Source organism: Podarcis liolepis (assembly GCF_965112155.1).
Source record: "Podarcis liolepis genome assembly, chromosome: 3".
In the NCBI taxonomy this organism is placed as follows: domain Eukaryota; kingdom Metazoa; phylum Chordata; class Lepidosauria; order Squamata; family Lacertidae; genus Podarcis; species Podarcis liolepis.
The window spans coordinates 18,389,296-18,412,438 of record NC_139557.1 but is presented as its reverse complement, the minus strand read 5'-3'; the positions used below and the strand labels follow the sequence as shown (position 1 = coordinate 18,412,438).

At 40.5% G+C, this 23,143-nt stretch overlaps 1 protein-coding gene across 9 annotated transcripts in view; it reads right to left on the bottom strand.

Annotated features, from left to right (window-relative positions):
• The window catches only part of MACROD2 (mono-ADP ribosylhydrolase 2), a 993,596-nt gene that overhangs the window by 247,545 nt on the left and 722,908 nt on the right, over positions 1-23,143 (bottom strand). The window lies entirely within an intron of this gene.

The window sequence follows — 23,143 nt, the reverse complement described above, 5'->3', positions numbered from 1 at the left end:
TCAGGACTTGGAGGGTATGCACTAGGGGAGAAACATGCACTAGATTCACAGCTGTCTGCACTCCTGTCAGTATAGACAGAACAGTACTGTCCTTCCTAAAGTGTGCTGCTGGTGGTAATGCATGTTTTGGAGCCCCATTCCTGCTTGCTTTTAAGATGTTCAGTGGTACACAGACACAGGCGTGTTGCCAAATGTCCAACCTGTTATGTACTGAAGTTCTCATCCTGGACCAGCAGGGGGGATACTGTAGATAGTTTTCACTCAGGTCCACATATGCAAATAAGGGATCGAAAGTGACGTTCAGTGATTGGATAGTTACAGAAAATGGTTACTGCTGCGTTCTAGTGGAGCTCTATATAAGCAGGCTGGCTGAACCCTTCAGTTCGGTTCTGTTCTGGCCTGTGAATAAACAAGAGCTGTTTGAAGAATCGCTGTGTCGTCTGATATGTTCACCCACAACTTAACACAACCCAGTCCTTAGATTCAGTTTTAGAATTAAAATATCAAAGGACATTGTTGGGAAAGCACTGGATTTCAAGTCAAGGTTATGTATTGAAATTATTACCATAAATAAGTGTTAACACTATAGCTTTCAGTTGAATGTTACTTAGAATTTCATCAGTTGCCATATGGTACTCTTGTTTAGCACAGAGCTGGATTTTAAAAGGCTCCACCACCAACTCCCCAGTGTTTATCCTTGTTATAACACACACACACACACACACACACACACACGGGGTTCAATAAGGTTTTTCTCTTCTTTTTTGCAGAATGATGAAGAATCCTTGCAGAAATAAGTTCCAGATCAGTTCAGGTTGTTCGGCAGAATGGTAGACTTAACAACTCACCAGTGCAAAGACACTTCAAAGAACTGATCTGCCTAAACAGTTCAGAGACTCTATACCCATTTTAATTTTAGATAAAAGGCTTTAAATGTTCTGCAGATTTGTTCTTGAAATCTTCTAAGAAGAAAATTATCTTTTATAAGATTATTTGTGTTCAATTCATTCTACGGTAACGAGAAGAAGTTTTAATCAGCACACTAAAATAAATTGCCCTGAAAAGGAAGCAGAAAGGAAATAAAGAATTTTCTGTTCCTGGTTTTATCTCATTTTCTTCTTCTTAAAAAATGAATATGCATTAGTAATAAATGTCAGAGCCATGATCCGGAGACTAAAAGCTGATGTGTAGGATACGCCTTCCCATATCCCTGCCATGCTACAACAGCAGCCAGATATAAGAGAATCAGAAAGCTTGCAATGCATTCAGGCTTAACCCTCAAACCCCCTGGATTGGGTCTAGTTATAATGTGGCACCCAGCCCTGCAGTTTGGGAATGATCTAAACACAAAGTTTCCTTCAAATGCCTCATTTAAAAAATGGCATTCATTTTTTTTTCAAAGATAAACCTACTTGGCTTATCCCACATTCCTTGAGATACTTCAAGCACATTGCGTGTGGTGAAGACATCCTTCCATTACACTTGAAATACGTACCCTCAATAGACTTGTTCAAAAAGCTGTGCAATGGTAGCTTGGGTTACAGACGCTTCAGGTTACAGACTCCGCTAACTCAGAAATAGTACCTCGGGTTAAGAACTTTGCTTCAGAATGAGAACAGAAATCATGAGGTGACGGCAGTGGCGTAGCGTGGGTTGTCAGCACCCGGGGCAAGGCAAGTAATTTGCGCCCCCTAACCTGTGGATTTGCGCCCCCTAACCCGTGGATTTGCGCCCCCTAACCCTAACCCCCAGATGTTGCGCCTGGTGCGGCCGGCCCCCCCTGCACCCCCCACGCTACGCCACTGGGTGACGGTGCGGCAGCAGCAGGAGGCCCCATTAGCTAAAGTGGTACCTCAGGTTAAGAACAGTTTCAGGTTAAGAACGGACCCCCAGAACGAATTAAGTTCTTAACCCGAGGTACTACTTTATTCAGTATTGGACAAACACTCTGCTGAAGCCTTTAAACATGAAAGCTTAGGCAACAATGAATTTGCAACTTTTTAAGGCACTACAAGACTCTGATATTTGATGCATTTTGTACAACATCAGATATTTGGTGACCATTTCTCTAATATACACTGCAGATCTGTCTCAACTGAGGCATAACTCCCATGTCATCACAACACCAGCTGAGATGTTCAACTCGCGTGGCATAAATGCTTTATGTCATCACTGATATTTTTATGCTAAGGCCCACGTTCAACTAAATAGTTGCACCAGCAGAAGCCGACACAACAATTCCTGCTAGTGCAACGAGTCATCCCCTCACACAAATCCGTATTTCCAAAATCGGCTCCAGCAGGTCAGGAGAAGGACAGGAGAGATCATTCTGTCCTGATTTCTTTTTTCTTTTAGAACTTTATTCAGCAAGCAAGCTTAAATACGGACAAAACATACCACAGACAAACAGGCAGGGTCAAGTAAGAGCTGAGGGTACAATATATCTTTCTAGCTCTCCTTGTGAATTATTTGCAACTGGCAGTGGCACAACATATGAAAAAGGTTAGGGAGAGAGTAAATGCTTCTAAACAGAGAAGAAACATACCTGTGTTATCAAGATTTCTGAAATCCAGTACATGCACAGAGTTCTTCAGTAGGAAGCATTCCCCATCAGTTCACTGACAGGGAAGCCCCATGCATGCATAGAGACATGCAACTTTTCACAAGAATTGCGAGAGATCTTGTTTATCTCTTCATTGACTGCACAAGAGCTGCTAGGCTGGGGCCTATGAATGACCGCATACTCAGCAGAACTCGCATTCATTCGTTTATTCGAGGGATTTATATTCTGCCCTTCAATAACATTCCCAGGGCTGGTTATAAAATTTAAATAAGCACAAAACAGTAAAGCACACAAATTAAAAGATTATACCAAAAATGTATGAAAAAACAGTATAATCACTAGAAACAGCATAAAAACAACAAACCGAACTCCAATAAAACGGATCGGATTGAAATAAAAGGCCTGAAAAGATTAAAATGCATCCGCCTCCCGGAAAAGAGTTTTCCAGGGCACCAACCCCAAACTGATTCCTTGGATAAAATCTTCTTGCTGCCACCACTTATAGGAATAAGCATGCTCAGCCAGCCCTCTTGTTAGACAGAATGAGGGCACTGCCTCAAACAGCTGGTGGGCCTTTTACTCCCAGGGAGAGCCAATTTGGGGGTTTTCTGCCAAAATAACTTGGCCAGCCTTGGTACTAGGCACCTTGACTTGGGTGGCTGGGATTTGTTGTTCTGCCTCAGGCAGCAGCATTTCTTGGGCTTGGCCCTGCAGGATTAGCATGGAGATATTTCACAGCTATAGAGAAGCCTTGAGAGAATGGAACTAAGAGAAACGTTAGTACAACTTATTCTCTGCTCTGTCAAATTTGGTTTTGAATTAAGCCTGCCTGAGAAGAATTGGCTCCTTTGAAAGCATTCTCATCATATGCTTCTACTTTTGTGCCGGAGATTTTGTGTTGATTTAAAAAAACTGAAAAACTAAAAGGAAAGCAATGAGTGTGAATGACTAAAGTATGTGAATTAAATCCAAGGTTTTGCTTGCTCAGGGAACTCTGTGCTCACTTTAGCTTAAATTATCGTTCCCATTTGCAGCAAAGAAAATAGCTACTGCAGAAATGATTATTTGAACTCCTTCTGACTGGGAAACATGGACCTATTTAAAATGACAGTAAAGAAACAACTTGTTATTTTTATGAAAACAGTTATATAATAAACATGCTTCCCCATTTCCATTATTTCTTAGCATTTTGAAAATTCTCTTCTGCCACAGAACAACAGCACGAGGAATCGGAATGATTGTAAGCCCCTGTGATTAATGTCTTAAACCAGGTATTCTATGAAAATGAAAGCCTGAATCAGACATAGGCAAACTTGGCCCTCCAGATGTTTTGAGACTACAATTCCTATCATCCCTGATCCCTGGTCCTGCTAGCTAGGGATGATGGGAGTTGTAGTTCCAAAAAAACTGGACAGCTGAGTTTGCCTATGCCTGAGCAAACCAAGACAGCTACAGAATCAGTCCCAGACCTACCAACCCAGCAGGGTGAGTAGGTTTGAAGGCACCACTGTGATGAGGATTACGGTTAGATGGCGGCAGATATTGGGTGGAACAAGACTTTTATAAAGTTTTGGTCCAAAGGAGGACATATTTTGCTTCAGGGGCAAAATGTCTTGAGTTGGCACCAGCCAAAAAGGAAAGAAAGGAAACTATAAATAAGGAAAATTCAGTGGGTTGGCTTTGCAAAATGTCCTATGTCAGGACACTTCTCCCACCCCCAAATCTTCAACGTTCCAAAAACCTGCTGGCACAATACATCCATATCTCCTTTCACAGTATGCAATGCTTTTTTAACTCATATTTTTCTTTGTGCTTGAAAAGAACATCAGAAAGGATGGTATTACATCCTGATGTACAGGATAATATAAACCAGTTCTAAAGTGACTGAAACAGGATGTCTGTTAATATATCCTATATGATATATTAAGGGTGGGAGGAGGAATTAGAAGGGCAGGGGGAGAGAGATGCAGAGAAATCTAAAAATATATCCCACTTCTTGCCAAACAAAAAGAAAACAGCCCACATATGTGCATGTTTACAGACACAATGCTAATGAAAAGCTTGGTCAATAATACTGACAGAAATACCTGTAAAACTATGAGCAGATATTCATTAAGCACAGTAAGTAGCTCACAGGCGGTTTAACTTAGATTTCTCCTGTGGGAGTGTACAACAGATGATCAAAGACAAGCAATGAAAAATAAAACTTGCTAATATGACAGTCAAGGACAGAGGGATTTCCAGATAGAGAATGCTTCTTAGTGCTGGGCAAGTGAGCTGCTGTCAAGGTTAGCTTTTGGTACAGAGGGGAAAACCACATTGCTTAGCTCTGTCCCTCTGCCACGCCAATTCTGAGCAATTAATCTATCCACAAAATGATGGTTGCAGCTTTTGCGTGTTTGCTTATAAGCTAATCAGATATGCATGCTGCTGTCCTTGTGTTTTGGCCAGAAACGAAAGAAGAATCAGCCGAGGAAGAATTTAACAACATGCCTGCAAAAACTGTTAACAGGTTACTAAGGATGGGAAAAAGAAATCTGAATAATGCAATGCTTGTCATAATGGGTTGGAGTGTGGGGTTTAAATCCTCTACAGCAAATTCACAAGTAGGGAGAGCACAAAATAAATAGTGAAGCAACACTGCAGAAACACGCACACCAACCCAAAATGACGTAGTCATGCTATACTAAAGAAGACTAGCTTCATGAAAACTATCTTGGCAGAACAATAACTCCACAAGACCATCAGATATATAATACTGGGTATACAGTACAGTGATACCTCGGGTTAAGTACTTAATTCGTTCCGAAGGTCCGTTCTTAACCTGAAACTGTTCTTAACTTGAAGCACCACTTTAACTAATGGGGCCTCCCGCAGCCGCCGTGCCGCCAGAGCCCGATTTCTGTTCTTATCCCGAAACAAAGTTCTTAACCTGAAGCACTATTTCTGGGTTTGCGGAGTCTGTAACCTGAAGCGTATGTAACCTGAAGTGTATGTAACCTGAGGTACCACTATATTTCTCTAATTTCTGATGGCAGCTCCCATCATCTCTGACCATTGGCCATGCTGGCTGAGGCTGATGGAAGTAGACAGTCCAAATGGAGAGTAAAGAATTCACTAGCCTAGGTGTGCATTGGCTGGCAGAGACTGCTAAATTTCAGGCCCTATAACAAAATGATAGGGATTGAAAGCGGAGCCTTTTGCATGGGAAACAAGTGCTCTACCACTGAGCAAGACCTATCGCCACTTTTACTGTGTATATTTGTATTGTGTGCAATCAAAATTGTTTGCACTTATTATTGAACGGGTTATTTAGTAGCAAAGGAAATTTCAAAACAATTCACTGAATCTTGACAACGTTTCCTGGAACTTCCTAAAGAAGGTTTTGGAGAGGATGGGAATTGGCGAAAAATTTAGAAGAGGCATAGAAGCAATATACAAAGAACAGAAAGCAAAGCTGGTGATAAATAATAATACAACAGAATATTTTAACATTTATAAAGGGACCAGACAAGGTTGCCCCCTGTCCCCCTTATTATTTATTATAATTTTGGAAGTACTTAATAAGAGACTGAGGGAGGCAACAGAAGTGAAAGGAATTAGAGTAGGAAAGAAGGAATTCAAAATCAAAGCCTTCGCCGACGATATTGTTCTGACTTTGGAAGATCCACAAGATAGTGTAAAAGAAGCATTACAAAAAATTGAGGAATTTGGAGAGGTGGCAGGTTTTAAGGTAAATAAGAATAAAACTAAAATGCTGGTTAAAAATCTAACTAAGGAAGAAACGAAAGATCTAGAACAAAAAGTGGAAATCATGGTGGTGAAAAAAGTGAAATATTTGGGAGTGTGGATCACGGCAAAAAACATAAACCTATATAAAGATAATTATGAAGTTACATGGAAAAAAATAAAGAAAGATCTGGAAATATGGGGGAGGATGAAATTTTCCTTTTTAGGGAGGATAGCAGTGGTTAAAATGAATGTTTTGCCGAGGATGTTGTTTTTATTTCAAACTCTTCCAGTTATTAAAGGTTTAAAACAATGTAAAGAATGGCAGAGAACCCTGATGAAATTCATCTGGCAGGGGAAAAGACCAAGGATTAAAATGAAAATATTAACTGATAAAAAGGAAAGAGGAGGTTTTGCTCTCCCAGATTTGAGCCTATATTATGAAGCAGCGTGCCTACTTTGGCTAAAAGATTGGATAAAACTGGAGAACAGAGACCTATTGGATTTAGAAGGTTTCAATAATTGGTACGGGTGGCACGCATATCTCTGGTATGAGAAGGTGAAAGTCCACAGGGCTTTCTTAAATCATATTTTCAGGGGACCAATATATCAGGTCTGGGAAAGAAATAAGAACCTTCTTGAAAGAAAAACACCATGGTGGATCTCACCAGTAGAGGTCTTAACAATAAAAAAAACCAACATGGAAGGGAAGACAGCCACTTACGAAGATTTGGTAAGAAAATCAGAACAAGGGCTTAAACTTAAACCGTATGAGGAAATAAAGGATCAATTCACCGGTTGGCTACAATATCATCAGGTGAATGATATGTTAAAGCAAGACAAAAGAAAAATGGGCTTTGAGGACAAGAAATCAAAATTCAATATAGAAATAATAGAAGGTAAAAACAAAACATTGTCTAAATTATATGACATATTACTGGAATGGCATACAAAAGACGAGGAAGTCAAAGAGGCAATGATTAAGTGGGCAATTGACTTCGGCTATAACATCGAGTTTGAAAAGTGGTTGAAATTGTGGAATAGAGATATTAAATTTACGGCCTGTACGAGTTTGAGAGAAAATGCTTGGAAAATGCTCTATAGATGGTATCTTACGCCGGCAAAATTGGCTAAAATCTGTAGATCAGAAAATAAGACATGCTGGAAATGTGGTGAAGTGGAGGGAGACCTCTACCATATGTGGTGGCAATGCAACAAGGTGAAGGTTTTTTGGGAAGCAATTTATAATGAACTTAAAAAAGTTTTTAAATATACTTTTCCCAAAAGACCTGAGGCCTTTTTGCTGGGAATTATGGGTAAGGAAATAAAAAATGAAGATAAAAAAATATTTCTCTATGCCACCACAGCCGCAAGAATTATGCTGGCACAAAACTGGAAAACAGAAACTATACCTAACGTAAGTGACTGGCAGGTCAAAATGATTAACTATGCCGAGCTAGATAGATTAACAGGCAGAATACGAGACCAAGACGACCAGAAATTTCAAAAAAATTGGAGTAAATTTTGGAAATATATTGGAACGGATATATAGGAGGAACTGGCGGTATTAGAAAAACTTTATCAGCTAATAATTATAAACTTTAATAAGCTAATTACGTAACCCGGGATTTATTTGATACTTACCAAAAGGGTGAAGGGAAGTCAAAGGCTAAGTAGAGCCTAATGTTTATATTATTTTTTTTGTATGATTGTACGCTTACTTTTTGTATAGCATGAAAATAGGATGAATAATTTATGTTAAAATGTTTATTTTTGTATTTGTTTGTCCTTTTTTCTTTTTTCTTTTACAAATTCTGAATAAAAATTTACTTGCAAAAAAAAAAAAAAATGAATCTTGCAGTTCTAGTAGCTGCAAGATGATAAATCAGTATAAGCCTGCATAATATTTATTTCCACTTAGAAATATGCTGTCATCTCCAGAAACATCACAATCATTCAGTACATTAACCTGGTTTCAATACGTTCACCTGGTTTCACATTTCCAAGCTTCTCACATATTCGGCTGACAAGAAAATTATGAGAGCTGACAACATTATTACTATGATATGCACAGGGTTTAACAAAAGCCTGCGGATGAAGTAGACTCTAGGATGCGTAAGAAACCAGTCTGACAATACAGAAGTCACAGATTAAATTAACAATGTTCTTAATAAACTGTAGGCACTTCCATGTTACCACTTTCCTGGAAAGAACAAAAAATTCCAAGTAGGCTAGAGAGGGAGCAAAATGGTAGAAGAACCACCATTTCCAAAGCCTTGCCAGCCAGGATGAGAAGGGGGAGGTAGTAATTCATTGTCTTTATTACATTACTACTACTACTACTACTACTACTACTACTACTATTACTACTATTACTACTTCTATACCAACTCCAAGCTGGTGTAGTTGATACAGCCTCTCAGGGGTATGGAGGGGCTTTGGCACCTGTAGATCCTAGACCATCTTTGTTCCATCCTGTTTTTAGTAAAGGGTAAAGGGACCCCTGACCATTAGGTCCAGTTGTGGCAGACTCTGGGGTTGTGGCGCTCATCTCGCTTTATTGGCCGAGGGAGCCGGCGTACAGCTTGCGGGTCATGTGGCCAGCATGTGGCAAACCAGAGCAGCGCACAGAAACGCCGTTTACCTTCCTGCCAGAGTGGTACCTATTTATCTGCTTGCACTTTGACGTGCTTTTGAACTGCTAGGTTGGCAGGAGCAGGGACCGAGCAACGGGAGCTCACCCCGTGGTGGGGAATTGAACCACCAACCTTCTGATCGGCAAGTCCTAGGCTCTGTGGTTTAACCCACAGCGCCACCTGCGTCCCTATCCTGTTTTTAGCCTGCTGCATATGGCTTCAGTTGCCTCTTGCTCCCTGCACATAGTTTTTCTTTAGCTGCCTCAGGAGGGAGATGTTTCAGCTAGCAGGACTTGTTCTTGTCTGCTCTCTGCTTGGACGTGGCTTGAATCAGATTCTGCTCACCTTCCCCTGCAACCCTCAAGCCCCCACAGAACTGGACAACTACTGATGGAAACATTTATGGCAGTAGAGTTATGTCTGTGGGGCTTTGTGTAGGTGAACCAGGGGCTACCAGAACAGAGGTTCTTCCACTGGCCAAGAGGCTCTTCTCCACTGGCAGAAGATCTGGAGGTTAGGATTGTTCAACTAGTCATATTACAGTTCATTAATTCATACTTTAAACAAGCTTTGCCAAAATGAAGCAATTTCAGCTGGAGTTCAACAACATCCAGAGGGCCACACGTTTCCTATCATCCCTGATCTAATTTGATTCTTTTGAAATTAGATGAGTTTGCTTCAACATGCCTAGTACAAGGGAATGTCAAATTTATTTTATTATGCATCTTTCTTTGTTGGACCAAGCTCCTATTCATGCAATGTCACATTCTTTCATGAGATTCTGTTGTGAGGCCATTCCCAGTCCAGAGCATTTTAGCCTTTTTCAAAGACAAGCATCAGAGCCAGAACATATACAGGGGTACCTCGGGTTAAGTACTTAATTCGTTCCGGAGGTCCGTACTTAACCGGAAACTGTTCTTAACCTGAAGCACCACTTTAGCTAATGGGGCCTCCTGCTGCTGCCACGCCACCGGAGCACGATTTCTGTTCTCATCCTGAAGCAAAGTTCTTAACCTGAAGCACTATTTCTGGCTTAGCGGAGTCTGTAACCTGAAGCGTATGTAACCCGAGGTAACACTGTATTAGAAACATAATGCAAAGGTGTCGTCATCACTTGCTCCCTTCCATATAAGATGAAGTACTGGCCAGCATGCAATTGTGCAGAGTTTCATCTCCAGCACTACTGACTAAACATCAGGAATAACCTTCTGACAGAGCTGTTCAACAGTGGAACTGTCTCCCTCAGGAGGTTGTGGACTCTCCTTCCTTGGAGGTTTTTAAGCAGAGGTTGGATGGCCATCTGTCATGGATGCTTTAGCTGAGATTCCTCCATTGCCATGGGTTGGACTAGTTGACCCTCGGGGTCCCTTCTAACTGCACAGTTCTTTGATTCTATGTTGAAACTCTCTTATCCCAGGTACCCAAAAGGATATGATGGCTGCCAATATATGTTAGATCCACTGCAGCAATCAATGCATTCAATAATCAATTTCAACGATCACTACTGATAACGTGGGCACCATGATCATCTTCAATATCTTTTTTATTTTTTAGAACCTTTGAGGTTCTTCCAAGCAGCTGTGTCAGGCCTTTGCAAACATTAAGGCTGCTAAAACATTTTTATGAACCAGCAGCTGGATGAAATGCTGTGTGTTCCATCTTTCACCATGACAGGCATGTTAACTGCAAATTCGCCTGATAATAACCAAACACCGCAAGGGTTGATAAAAAGGTAAAGTCTGTAAAAAAGATATGTGGATGTAAATGCTACATCGGGGGACCTTTTATGTCAACTATATGCCTGAATTTTCTAAAGTTTAAAAACAGAATTGAGTCGGCGCAGATAGTTTACACATCTTAGCACATCCCAGGAGTAAACTACTGGCTGTTAAATATGTCTGCTTAGGAGGAAGGCACTAGCAGAGAAACAAGCTATATGTCACTCAAGAACCTAACATTCTATATATCCCTTTAATAAAACTTTTAAAACAAAACGGGAACAGGTTAAGCAACAAATCAGCAAGAGTCGGGGCTTGGTATTTCCATTACTAAAGAGGAGAGCAAATTGGGTAGGAGAGTAGCACTAACTTAAAACCAAACCATTAAAAAATACCATCTTCCTTTACTTCCAGACTTTGCCCATCATTCGTCTCGTTATGAGAGTGAAGGCCTCATTCTATTTTTTATAGGCACAAAAGATAACTGGTAACACAGGAGAAGTCACAGAGCTAATGAAGAGGCAAGCCATCTGAATGATTTAACACCACAATATTTTTTTTATCAGCAGAGACGTCCCTGTCAGAGCTTCTTACAAAGTCCATTCTCAGTGAGTGATTTTATATACCAACTTTCTCATAATACTATATATTACATACCCCTCAATCTCACGTTGCGATGTCACCCCCCAATATTTTTTAGGGGGCCACAAACTCATGTGGGTCATATGACTTGCCCGGGAGTATGGCCCAGAATACGCACCCGTTTTTGGTCTAGACATCTTGGAGGGTATATTACCATCTTCTACGGTCTTTAAAATCCTTTGAAACACACTTAATCGTTAAAATAATGTACCTTTTCTTCAAAACATTTTGAATCTATTTTCTGTCAATTTCACATACTTTATTCTGTTGCATACAGTTGTTAACACAAACAATCTCTCAACATATGCTGTACTTTGTGACAAATGCTGAAACATTAGACTCCAGCAGTAGAAAACATTGTTCCTAGCTCAACAATTCAGTGGTAATGATGATTTTTACATGAAAGTTGCCGATTTCTTTGAGAATCCAAGCCAGTGACTTTGAAGCCTGATGCTATTATTTAACATGTTTGAAGGAAATTGTTCATTGCTTGCTGATTCTACTATTATAGTCTGAAGCAGATTAATTACCATCTTCTTAGGTCACTTATAGCAGGAAAGATTTACTGGATTAGTAATGGGGGGTGAGATGATGGCAAGAAAGTCCTGACTTATGGCTTTTAGAAGATGAATAATGTGAATTATTACCAGCATTCAGGAAGGCTGAAGATGACAGATCTTGCAAAATTAAATACCTTTCATCTTAGATGTGCTATTTTAAACAAATGATCTCTTTTTAAAAACCCATCATGATAAGAGTGGTGGTAAGCCATCCACGACACACTGATGTAATACAAACAGAAGAGCCTGCTTAAAAGGCTTTTGACAGTAAAATATGATAAGTAAATTTTTTTCGGCTCATTGTTTAGAACAGTTCAAAACTGGCACAGAGAGTGAAGCTTCATACAACATTAATGAGGTGTCACTTTTAGGAGTGCAAATGCTAAATGGCAGACAGACAAGCCTGAACAATTATTGCTTCCACATCTAGTCATCACTGAAACGTTTAGCTGGCTGCTCACCTGGTACAGTCCTCTTCCACAGCACCTCAGAATGTGGATGGGGGGGGGGCTGTATGCTTGCACACATATCCGCATGAGAATCTTCAACCCCATCTGCACTATACATTTAAAGCTGTGTCGTATCACTTCAGATAATCATGGGAAGGAATACAGTGTGATGTTGTTCTGATCATTCCACCAGCGCAAGCATTTCAGTTTGCCAGATGGCATGATCTCCCCTCTCCTCCTCTGTGCCCCACCCCAAATTGGTGGGTTTTTTTGGAGGGGGGGCTTCAGGAAAACCCCCAGAGCAGCACTCAAGGGGAGAAGAGGGAGATCATTGCATCTGGCAAAGCCCCATTGCACAAGCAGAATTCCTTGCACAGGTCTCATTAGTTGAATCCCACCCCCACCCCCCAAAATCCTGGGTACTATTAGTTTCTTAAGGGTGCAGAGAGTTGTTAGGATATACCTGTTCCCTTTGCAGAACTACAATTCCCAGAGTTCTCTGGGAAGAGGAAATTACTGTTAATCCACCCTGGGAATGGAAGATGAGAGGGCACCCCATAGACCCAGGCATCATTGTACAGGCCTCCGTGTTCTCCTTTCAATTCTCATGGGACAGATAACTGAGTAATAGCAAGCAGTGCATAGCACTCTCAGTCCTGCTTCTCAGCTTGCAGATACACCCCTTCTCAATGACTATTTGTGCAGAGGGGAGGGTACTCTTAGATGTTTCAAACTGGCATACTTTTCACAGTATGTAAATGGTGTATAAACTCTGGGGGGGGGGGTGTCAATGGATGGTGATAATTACCAAACAGCCCAATACACCTTTGCACATCTACTTAGAAACTTTTGTTGCTGTCATAATTCGGAATTGCCTTCTAGCTTTACAGTTAAAATCTTATGTGTTAAAACTTTCAGAAAGTATGTGGGCGGGGGTGGGGAAAGAACAGCCAAATTATCTGGGAAGCCACAAAAATACAAAATGCACCGTTCAGATTGCTACAAAATGCCTGCAGCTATTATGCTCATAAGTAAATATATTTGCTGCACAGTTAAATATTTTTCTTGCATGGAGCAGTGACAAAAATTGTCAGAACAGTACAGCCCTTTGTCTAATAACCCCGTTATTTACTCAGTCTTAATCCATTTGCAAAGTGATCTTCAGTTTCCCCCCCCCCCCCGGGATTAAATTAGCTCATGGTGGGGGAGTGCTATATCAAATGAATATTCTAAAAGGTACATCACTAAAAGCGACACAGAATGGTGGCTTTTACTTGCAGCAGAAATGCTAAATAGAAATATAAAAAACCCCATAGCATGGTTGAATGTAAAGTTTTCAGAGTTAACATACTTGTTGCAAGACAAATAAAATAAATTAATGAGATGTTAAGTGTTCTAAATATTCTGCAGATATAAAGGTTCAAGCAGCAAATGTTAGAAGACATCAACCAGTATGACAGTCATGCAGCTTTGTTTTAAAAAATGACACACACTGATGAAAGTCCATGGTGTGCTGCTTCTTGACAGTGCATTTGCACCGCACCAGCCTGCCTGCTGCCTTGCCTTCCCTCTCTACATCCCAATAAGCAGCAGCACCACAACTCAGTGGATGTCAGGTGAACATGATGACACCATTCTGCCTGCTATGGCTTATACCATGTGAGACCATTGTTCCATTAAACTCATTACTGGCTACACTGACTGGGAGAGACTTTTCTAAGGTTTCGGACACAGATCTTTCCCACCTCTCCCTGGGGATGCCTGGGAACCTGAAAGAGAAAGATGTACTTGCTGTACAACTTAAAGAAGACAATTCCGTTGGAATTAACCAAATGCCTGGGTAAATTATAACACTAATAAACTGCTAAGATTTGTACTTTTCAAAAGTAGTTACTGCTTTTCTGATTTATTAGCCGAAACTTCAGGGGTCTGTCATAAAGTTAAATAAACGAGCATGGAGAGCAACATAAATACTCTGGCTTGACAGTTCCAAAATACACTGTTTACAGGGAACTGGAAGATAGCAGCATTTCAGCACATATTTTATATCGAGCAGAGTAAAACTTAGGAACCAATAAAGCTGATAAAACTGCTGTAAGCAGTACAAGATGAAGCCCATTTCTAGAAGATGTCATATATTATAGCTGAACCCAAGTCAAAATGATTATCTGCATACAGAGGACCACGAACTCATCTCTAAAAAGCTACATAACAGAAATGCAGAGAATCATATATGATTGCATCAAAACTTTTTTACTTTCTTGCATGTATTAAACTAATTAGCATTGCCATCTGGCCAGTTTTAAATCAGTCTGCCGTTTTTAGCTCTCTGTTTATGATAGGCCTGAAGTAAATCAATATATATGAAGAAGAGCAATGGTTTTAGCTATCTTTTCTCTCATGGTCTGTTCCCAGGGAAAAAAAACAGTGTGTTTTATGAGAAGCATTAGGTCTGTTCATGAGAATGCATATTTATCTTTTTACACTGTTCTGAAGAGTTAATGTACTAAATAAAAGAAGAGATTGGGCTTTGTACCCAAAAGGGATGTTTTCAGTGCCATATTTGATGCACATGTAAATAAAGGCATCAGTAATGGAACCTATCTAGCTTGTGCATCAAAGACTCACAAAAACATGCTTCATGAATTTATTGGGATTTTTCACAATCAAAACAAAGCCCAACATAAATCTAGTCATGAGAGTGAGCTCTGTTGGCCTCTGTGGGACCTAAATTGCTACATCTGGGCTTGTGAAAATGTCTCCTGGATAAATTGCAAATGTCCATCTGCAATATGCAATTGGTAATGCCGGAAGTGAAATATTTCTCTGCTAAACTCTTGTTGCACTTTCCTTGAAATCCACACAGTTAAGCATTCACATATCCATAAACATCATTTATTACATTGCCTGCACCATGTCTGATCCTTAAATAGCCATGCAGCTTAAAGGCACCCAGATTTCAAATAATGTGCTTTCACAATGCCAAACAATTTACAAGGTATATGTTAAAGTAATTCAATTAAATGTTTTTAATGGGGGGGGGGGAACTTTTTTAAAAAGAAACTGCACTGTGGATTCCATGGCCAAGGCACTGCTGAAGTTCTTACACAAAGTGGTGGGGAGACAGCAATATTGATTTTACTCTGAGAGCAATGGAAATCATTAATTAAAATAAAATGGATTTCAATTTAACTTCTGTAATTATTATTATTAAGGTGACTAGATATTGACCACAGATAATGTGAAGCTACTGCGTAAGGTCAACAAGGGCACTACAGATGCCCCAACTACATTTTGTCTTTTCCAAGAATGGAAAAGGAAGAGAGAGGTTGCAGCAGAGCAGATTTCTAGCATAATAAAATAAGAAGAGCCGGCTGGATTAAGCCAATGGCCAGTCTAGTCCAGAATCTTGTTGTTACAATGGCCAACAGGATGCCTGTGGGAAACTCTATCTCTAAGACAATAGGGAGGCCATTTCCACACTGTGAAAGAATAGGAAAGCTATAGTAATTATTGTTATTGCTATTACCCAACCCATCTGGCTGGGTTGCCCCAGCCACTCTGGGCAGCTTCCAACACATACAAAAACACAATAAAACATCAAACATTAAAAACTTCCCTATACAGGGCTGCCTTCAGATATCTTCTAAATGTTGTATAGTTATTTATCTCCTTGACATCCGATGGAGGGCGTTCCAAAGGGAGAGTGCCACTGCCGAGAAGGCCCTCTGCCTGGTTCCCTGTAGCTTCACTTCTCACAGCTAGGGGACCGCCAGAAGGCCCTCGGAGCTGGACCTCAGTGACTGGGCTGGACGATGGAGGGGGAGACGCCCTTTCAGGTATACAGTAGTACCTCAGGTTAAGAACTTAATTCGTTAACCTGAAACTGTTCTTAACCTGAGGTACCACTTTAGCTAATGGGGCCTCCCGCTGCCGCTGCACCACCAGTATGCAATTTCTGTTCTCATCCTGAAGCAAAGTTCTTAACCCGAGGTACTATTTCTGGGTTAGCGGAGTCTGTAACCTGAAGTGTCTGTTACCTGAAGCATCTGTAACCTGAGGTACCACCATACAGGGCTGTGACTGTTTAGGGCTTTAAAGGTCAACACCAACACTTTGAATTGTGCTCAGAATATACTGGGAGCCAGTATAGATTCTTTAGGACCAGCGTTATATGGTTCCAGAGGCGGCTCTGGGAGATACCCAGAACATGTACCACTCCGGTGAGACAGTGCATGGGCAGATATGGTCTCAGCTGGCGTACCAGATGGAGCTGATAGACAGCTGCCCTGGACACAAAATTGACCTGTGCCTCCATGGACAGCTGTTAAGTCCAAAATGACTTCCAGGCTGTGCACCTGGTCCTTCAGGGGCACACTTTCCCCATTCAGTACCAGGGGCTCCTCCACACCCACCTGCCATCTGACCCCCTTTGTCTTGCCAGGATCCAACCTCAATCCATTAACTGCCATCCATCCTCCAACCACCTCACACAGGGCATTCACTGCCTTCACTGGTTCCCATTTAAAGGAGAGGTAGAGTCTCGTATCAAATTATTATTATCATCATCATTATTATTATTATTATTATTATTATTATTTGATAATCATCAAAAGAAGGGCAGCACAGATTTGCATAAAGCTCGCATATGCTATATAAAAAGGTACAGATGCAGGGTTAGAAACAATTGTCATGATTTAAATAGAAAAAAGTGCAGCTCACCACAGTTAGGAATGACTGTGAGCAGGTGACCTTAGGGCCTACTTAGTCTGCTTACTGTTGATAGTCAATTTCAAGGACCCTGATCCTGTTTGTTATGGTTCTTTATTTTTAAACTAGATTTGGATCAAAAGCCCTCCAAATAGACGGTTGTCCTCTCTAAACTAAAGCAGACTGTTGGTTAAATTTGCATTTCATCCTTCCTGCAAGAAGCTCTGTACAAGATTTCAGCAGTAACATCATTTTATAGTGCCATACTATATCTACTCAGAAATAAGTCCTGTTTGGTTCAGTGGAATTTATTGTCATGTAAGTGTGTACAGGACTGCAGCTGTAGCTACACCGTTGGTTTCAATATCGTACACTGTCTTGGGTGCCTTTCAAGAGAGAAGCAAACCATATATAAATCAGCAAGGTAGGCAAGAGTGAGAGATGCTGACTTTCTCAAGGTCATAGACTTTATTTGTTTCTTTAAAGAATCTGAAATCTCACTCTTCAGTCAGAAGAAGCTGCCAAAGAGGATTACGATGAAAGAAAGAAAAAGATAGCCCCTGCCCTCAGGTTCACAATCTAAAAATACAAAACTTAAAAGGAAAATTGGTGGGGATAGGGGAGAGAAGGAAGTACAGGTTCAAGTTACTTAGTTTTGGTAGTCACCAATACCTGAATAAATCCATGACCATGACCATGACCCATGATCCTAGCCCCTTTTGCCCTTTCTGTAATCCTAATTGCAATTTTCACAACAGCTGACCTGTGATGCCATTACACAGATTGTCTCCTGGAATTAAGAAATACACTCTAGAGGACAGACTGTCCTAGAATGGTAATCTGAAATTACCTTAACACCTCATAATTGGCAACAAAAAAGGACAAGTTTTACATCCATTATCTCTTTCTGCGCTGAAGGGGAACTTTTTTTTTTCCATTTAAAATCAAGGATCATAAATTATCTTGTTCTGCTGTAAAGAGGCAGCATGATCCTATTGGCACAAAATTAACTAAGGTCAAAACAGTTGGTTAAGAAAAATGGCAATTCTTGTTTGGCATAACATATTGTCATGAATTATGCCAAGATGAAGATTATGGTATTCAGGGATAAACCACCGTGCTATAACTAGATGCTAAGTTAGATGGCCACTCAATTTACCAAGTAGACTCAATTTTATGTGGTCTCCATTTTGTAATCTGCCAGCAGAGATCAGAAGACACAGAATACACACACACACACACACACACACACACACACACACACACACAGTATAGGTTCAATATTCTTACCAGCTGTAAGACAATTGCCTGTTTTTCGTTTTTGTTTTTAAAAAGGTAAGGGGAAAATTGATATATTCAGCTCAGAGTTTCTGAAGTCTATATATTCTATCCAATTGTCACATGGTGCCAGGTTTTTTTTGTTTGAGTTACATATCACCTTTTCTCCCAAAGGAGCCCAGGACTGTTTTGGGAAAGTTAACTTTATTTGGGATCAAAACAGTCCAAAAGTTCCTGAGAAAATTTCTTTTTATTTCTGTCAACAGTTCTGGAAGCTGATAATTCTTCATGTCAACTAAAATAGGTTTATTATGTTAAATTACAGGTTGAGATTGCAGTTCACAGACAATTCAAGATTACTTAAATTATATTTAGAGGAGCTAGCTTCCCATGATTCTTGGTGTAATAACTCTTGGTTAACTCGACTTCACAAACTATTAAGGAGAAAAGAATTTAATGAGTTTCTTCTGAATTAAGGCCATTCCTAGGCAAAGATACTGGTGTACATTATGGTTCCAGGATTCTTGTTTTTCTACTTCTTTGAAGCTGTTCTCAAAGTGAGCAAATTACTTGTTGGAATGGAACTCTCATGGTTTAAAGCAAACATTTAATTCTGTTTTCAGTCACTGGAATAAATTGGGGTGGAGAACCTGTGGCCCTCCAGATACTGTTGGATAATTCCCATCAGTCCATAAATCGCTTTGAGTTTACTTTTTGTAAAATAATAATGACAATAAATAAATGATGATAACTTTCAACATGCCATAAAATTTGAATAACTGGCTTGATACTTGGAAAGCTGGCACCAACCATTTTGTTAGAGAGTCAAAGAAACTTAGCTTAATTAGGGTTGCCATATGTCCGGAATTTCCTGGACATAACTGGAATACTGCAGTTGAAAACAGTGTCTGGGTGGAAATTGGCTAAATGACAGTGTTGTTTTTGCCAGTTTCCACAAAAAGAGCTCAAAACCATAGCTGTCAACTTTTCCCTTTTCTTGCAAGGAATCCTATTCAGAATAAGGGGATTTCCCTTAAAAAAGGGAAAACACTGACAGCTATGCTCAAAACCCTACAATTTCTCGGCAAAACTTTTCCGCCTGGATTTTCACTTTTTGAAATATGGCAACCCGTCTTGATATAATTTGGGAATCTCAATTCTAGATTTTTTGTTTGTAACAAAAAACAAAAACAACATTGTAAAGCAATGTTTATATTCTAGGACGGAGAATTGACCTCTTCCTTTCAGTGTGCCTGAACTGATTTTGTGTTTAACCATCAATCAAAGGGAGAAATACTTTTCCTGGGCTGTGTGCATATAGTGCTGTGAATCATAGCTAGTATCTATATATATCTCTTTCAATCTAATCAGAAATTAAATCTTTCCCTCCCTTTTTGCTAAAAGCCTTTTCAAAATGGTTCTGCAATTCTGAATAAAGATTGACAGTTGCTATTCTAGTCATTCTGCTTAACATTTCTAATGAATGCCATCACATTTAATACCATTTGGTGTGCCATTACGTTGATTTAATCCCAACACTTTTGCTCTAAATGAGGTGCAAAGACTTGAGAGTGTAGGGTTTTGTCATAATGAATAAATATTTACAAAGACCAAAACTTTTGGCAGCATTTCAGTGATTTTTTTAAAAAAAATTAAAAATCTGCTGCATTATTAGACAACACAAATATGACCAGCAAATACTACCAGACATTTATTAAAGCTGTTCAAAGATATCTAAAATAATTAAAATCAGAAAAAAGATGTAACCTTCTTTTTATGAAGAGATCAAGTTTTCACAAGCAGCCCTGCGAGGGACACAATCATTTCAAACGCTTACTGAAAATCTATTCGGATGTGCATGGTTTTCCCCTGTAGAGTCCATCACAGTAATCTTTCTTGATGGAAGTAACAATGAGTTTCTTCAAGGCAAGATCACATCAAGCAAGATTCTTATCACTACGCACATTTGTATTTTACCTAGCCTTATGATAAATTGCATACTTCGGCAGCTGCTTGAGTCTATGCCACCTGAATCAGGCAACTTCACCTTCCTGCGTGACAGGGCAGGGCTAGCTCTGCAAATATGCATCCAAGAATTTCCCCTTGCATGTAGGCTCCCAGGTTATAATAATAACAAGGTTCCTTGCAGAGGCGGAGCTAGCTGCTCCAGCACCTGGAGCGGCACACATGCTGTGCGCCTGGGGGTGGTGCTAGCCACCCATGGGGGGCAGGGCTAGCCACCCTTGGGAGCGAGCGTCCCAGGGGGGCAGCGCCTGCGGCGAGCATTCCAGGGGGGGTGCGGTGATGTCACCCCCTTCAGGTATGACACCTGGGGCAGACCGCACCTACCGCACCCCCCTTCCTCTGCCAGTGGTTCCTTCCAAAATTCCGCAGTGCATCACAAATCACTGCAGAGGTACATAATGCCCAGCAATCTGGATATCACTGCACACTCATGCTTGACCTATGACTAAACCCTACCACAGAGGTGAGAAAAGAGCATTAATGAAATGTTAGCAATGAACAAAAATCAAGGATGTAAATGTCACCAATCACAGAAAGAAGGTGTCTTATTGACCAAAATTGCCTTCACTTCAGCCAGGAAAACATGGGAGAGCTGCAAGAAATTAATACATTCCTGTATTAATGTGTATATAGCTTATGGCGCTTCCCCCCCACAGTAGAAAGTCAAAGTTAGAAAACAAATGATGAAACACAGTTAAACAATCTCAAATTTGCATTGCCAGGGATCATGCGGTGAAATGGGTAATGCCAGAAAGCTTATCAAATTTATGGCTGGGATAATGTCACTGAAGACAATATAAATAAATGTGAACTTTTTTTGCAAGAACTGCTCAAATATGCTGGAAATGTGAAGTATTATGGGCATTGCCAACAATGTTCATGAAGAACTGTGAAGAGATTTCAGCTTTAGGGGGAAACCTAGATATGTGGATAAAAAACACTCTATTCTGCTTCGGTAGGTACTTCCTTGCTCAACAGTTAAGCATGACAGTACCCTGATATTCCCTAGGCACTATGGCTGACATACACAAGCTTTGACCTGATGAATAATGCACCTATGCACCTATGGAAAGAAACATCTTGATATTCATTTGTGAAAACATCAGTTAAATGTGGAGCTGTGTGGTTGTCTTTCAACCACATTAGTCATGTTCAAAGTCATAGAGTTTAGGAAACCACTGAGCAATCTGTCCTCACAGCAAGGCTAATTTCGGGAGGGGGGAACTGAATGGCATGTTATTCACTTGTCAGTGAGCAACGCGCGTATCTGGAATGTTCCACGAAATCTAAAACATATTTTGATATGGTGTGCATTTCTTTGGAAGAAATCCTTCCAAATATATCTGATTACTAGTCAGAAATTCTATTACTTTCAAAGTGAATTGTAGTGGGGGGGAAACAGGATCATGCTTTTTGCAGCACACAGTTATGAATACAGAGTCAGTAATATAACATGATCAATATCCTGGCTTTCCATCAGTGAGAGGTAAGTATGCGAGAAGCAGCTACATTACTTTTTGTCACTTCCTGAAAAGTCAATCTAATGTTTCATTCAGACAAACTCACTTTTTTGCCACAAGGTGACTTTCTGCAGTCACCTGAGGGAAGAAAAAAAGGTTTGGAGAATTCACCTCAAGTAAAGTCCGTAACAAACACAAATTACGGTATAGTAACTGGAATAGGTTTGCTGGCTTGTTTGAAGATGTTATAAGCTGCTCTTCAGCAAATGCTCTCACAGCAGCATACAATAAAATGGTAAAATGACAATTAAAACAATACTCCTAAACTAGCACACTAAGACACAGAAGCAGAAATCAAAACCACAAACACACTGAAAGACCTGGGCGAATAAAAATGTTTCCATTGGGCACTGAAAAAGCAAAGACAGCAGCCAATGGGATCCCGTAATAAAAAAGCCTTGGTAGGTATTCAGAGTAGACCCATTGTAAGCTGTGGCTCTAACTTAGTCATGTTTATTAATAATTCCAGTGAGTCTACTCTGAATAAAAATTAGTTGACTACCACCCCTTGTCTCTTGCCATCACTCACTTTGCTTCAGAGGGTGGTGGGATTTGGAGCACGTCCGCCAAAGCTATTGTAACATTTCAACAAACTGTGATTGAAATGGGGGGGGAGGTGCCACAGCTTTTCTGCTGAAGGTTTAAAACACCTGCCCTACCCTGCCCCAGTACTGGTACTGTTCCAAAGCTTTACTTTTACCTCAGTAATTAAAAAAATGGCAAACTTTTGGAACTGCCCTAAGAGGGGCAATTTCCAAGAAATGCCGTATTTTTTGCTCTATAAGACGCACCAGACCACAAGACGCACCTAGTTTTTAGAGAAGGAAAACAAGAAAAAAAATATTCTGAATCTCAGAAGCCAGAACAGCAAGAGGGATCGCTGCTGTCAGAGCTGCTCCCAGATCCTAGCTCACAGAGGATCACGCTAGCCAGCGTTCACTTTATAAAAGTCTTTATTGAGTTACAGTTTCCATTTTCAAGCTGCTGCGTGCAACTCTACGTCTTATAAGCTAGACCGGCGAAGCTCCGTCTGAGTCTCCGCCCCTTGTACACCAACTTAATACCCTAGCCTTACTCCACCTTTTCCTCCTGACCGTTCTTCTCTGGGTCCCTCTGCCCCCCGTGGTCTCTTCCTTCCTGGACTCTTCTGACGCTGACCCCCCGGACCCTTCTGTCTCCTTGCATCGGGCTTTAGGACCTGGCTCCCTTTCCGGGCTGCTTACTGCACCGCCTTCCTGTGCATTTGAACTTGGCGCGCGCGCCCAACCTTCCACTTTCCGCTTGACTGTTTCTTCGCTCTCCGATGGAGGTGT